The following is a 3,288-nucleotide window of genomic DNA, read 5'->3' as shown; positions in this document are numbered from 1 at the left end:
GCCACAAATAATACAATGTGTAACAATTAATTTCTTTCCCCCAAGTGGCACCCTATGTCTATTTTCTGTCCACCATAGCCCCATATTTTCAATTGGACCCCACACTCGACGCACAGATAGCAATGTTTGACCCCAGAAAACACACGATTTACAATTTTACAGGCCAGTGACGGCATCCTGTTTAGCTTGTGACCACATAGAGAAGCGACTATTGTCCCTTTTTTCTCTCAACATGAATCACAATATTGATAATTCTTTCTCAAGAATACTATGCTTACATTGCTATGTCAGGAAGGAAATATTTACATATGCTTTGATGGATGGAACTCCCATTTGTTGCATCACAATGCACTGATTTCACATGTCATGTGAAGGCAAATGCAAGGCTGTGGTTACTTGGTATTGACATTGAAATGTGATGACTGTGTTGTAATGTACATCTAGCATGAGGGAGGGTAGCTATGGCTAAAATCATATGCAGTCATTTGGCCCAGGACCACACACACCAGCTCGGACAATTCCTCATCTACACTCCTCTGCTGGAACATGGCCACCCACCTCGACATCCACCCTGTACGCAACCACCCCTGCCATCTTGCATTACAATATGCTTATCTTGGCCCCTGCACAAGTGTAATCTCAGGACGGACCTTGTTATACATCAGGACACCAGTGCCGTGTGCCACCCAGCAAAACACCACTACACACAACCAGATCACATACATCCTCCAAACACTGCTGGCAGTACACATGCCCACTACAGAGATGTCACCCAACCTTGCTGTTGACTCTTCATATGTCACCTGCTTCACATACACATACACCAACGTTCATTGTGGACCTGTAATCACCATCAACATAATTGACAGCTACTTCATTCCCACAGGGTCCACCACATCCATCAAAGATGAGGCATTGCCATATCCTACAAGGAAGGTGAACACTTACAATGGACATGCACTTAAATGACCCAGCATTAACCATGGTGCTAATCACGTTAACACGGCCAGACCCGGCAAGGCAACATTCACTTTGCCCCCTTCATTTGCAGGCCACCCAGGACATGTGCACCCTTTCAACAATGCCATTGTAGACGTCCTTGCACACCAGGCTCCCCCCCACACTTTCCTACTTCAGGAACTCTGGTTCCACATGCATAACACCCGTGACCAGGACACCATTGGCTACTTGGTGAAATATCTGCCATCAGACTGAGAGAGCTATTGCCAACACCAAGCAACATTGCTCAAGACGTTGACAGGCACATCTCCTCCACAGTAGACGTATTGAACTTCAGCCACACCACCATATTGACGTGGACCAACCCTCATTGTGTGTGTCACTTGTTCCACCTGCCCAGCATACAGCACCACCATCATTGATACACATCCCAAAGGTGTTGTGGCCATCTATTTGGTTATCATGGACTCCCTGGGCCACAGCACTACGCCTACACTTTCACTGTATGACCCCGCTGCACACGTCCTCCACCCACAGTTCAAAACCTGCCCACACCTCAAGGCCATACAGGCAAGATGTAGCACATGTTTGCACCTTATTGGCTACATAACGCAAGTATGCATATGCATGACCTTGTGCACATCTTTTATGTACTCCTTGCACTGCAAGATCTTCACTTTGGATATTCATAAAGGTGAGATGCCGGTGGTGCAAGTCCCTACATAAATGATGTCCAGTATGTGTGCTCAATCAGATATGGACATGGTGGTGCATTTCTGACATTAGAAATGTGTGATTGACATATGTGTGGGACTGACATTGTGGAGGTTTGTACTTGTGGAGTGGGACACCCCCGCGCCGCACGGCCACCAGCTGCTGCGGGTGCCCCTCTGCCCTGCCTAGCTGCCTCGCTGCCTGTCGCGCTGCCGCTGACCGCGCCCCCTCCTCCGAGAGGCGCGGTCTGGCCTGCCTGCCGGCTGCTCGTTCTGGTGTTGAGAGTTCCCTTGACTTGTAACTTTGTGCTTCTCCGTTTTTCCTTGTGATTGTGCCCGTGTTTTTGTGATAGTATTCTGGTATATGTGCCCGTGTTTTGCTATCTCCTTCCTGTCTGCCTGCCTACCTCGCCGAGCCCCGCTCCCCCTCCCCGCTTCCCGCCACCGCCGCTTAGCCCCGCCCCTTTTGCCTTCTGTATCCCTCCACGCTCCCGCCTCCCAGCTGCCCCGCCCACCCGCGCACTTGGCCTTATATGGCGACCGTGCGAACGCGCAGCGGTCACGCGCAGCGGGCGCGCCGATTGTGCGCCAAAGGCGCGCCAAAGGTAAGCCCGTCTGCGCCCGTCCGCGACCGGATCGCGACCAGCGCCAGGACCCCTGGCCCACGTAGACCCCGACCTACCCGCCTGACGTACTCCGCCGCCACCCTCACCGCACTCAACACCGGCCGACCCCCAGAATGCCACCAAGCCACACCACGACTCACCCACGGACCTTTCAGCTGCCACGCCTGCAAGTTCTCCTGCATCCGGACCTGCCCCGCACCAGCAGCCGCCAAGTCGAACAGCAGCAGCACCCACCTCAAGTGCATCCTGCTCAACACCCGCTCCGTCCACAGACACGCCGTGGAACTCTGGAACCTCCTAGACGCCACAGCCCCTGACGTTGCCTTCCTTACGGAGACCAGGATGAACGCCTCTTCAGCCCCCAACATCGCCATCGCTATCCCGGAGGGCTACAAGATCGTCCGGAGGGACCGCAACGCCAACCAGATGGGAGGAGGCATAGCCATCATCCACAGGAACACCATCCGTCTCACGACCAGCACCGACAACTCCCTGACCACCGCCAAACACCTGCATTTCCAGATCCACACCGACCCGAACACCACCCTCAGAGGCACCCTGATCTACCGACCCCCGGGACCATGCACACAATTCAGCGAGGACATCGCCGACTTCGTCAGCCCGCATGCTCTCCCCTCCGCCGACTACATCCTCCTGGGGGACCTCAACTTCCACCTGGAGAACAACAACGACCGCAACACCAGCACCCTGCTCGACAACCTCGCCAATCTTGGACTCAAGCAGCTGGTATCCACCCCCACCCACCTCGCCGGACACACACTCGACGCCGTCTTCTCATCCTGCAAAGACATCGACTTCAGCCACGCCACAGAGCTTCAATGGACGGACCACAGCTGCGTCCACTTCACCTTCAAGAGAACGACGACCCACCACCACCAGCAACAGGCCGCCCGCAGAAGCTGGAACAAGATCACAGCAGACCAGCTCGCCACCTCCCTGAGCCAGCACCCTCCTGCCAGCTCAGCGAA

This window comes from Triturus cristatus, chromosome 2_1, assembly GCF_964204655.1.
Source record: "Triturus cristatus chromosome 2_1, aTriCri1.1, whole genome shotgun sequence".
NCBI lineage: Eukaryota > Metazoa > Chordata > Amphibia > Caudata > Salamandridae > Triturus > Triturus cristatus.
Note: the sequence above shows the minus strand (reverse complement) of the source record.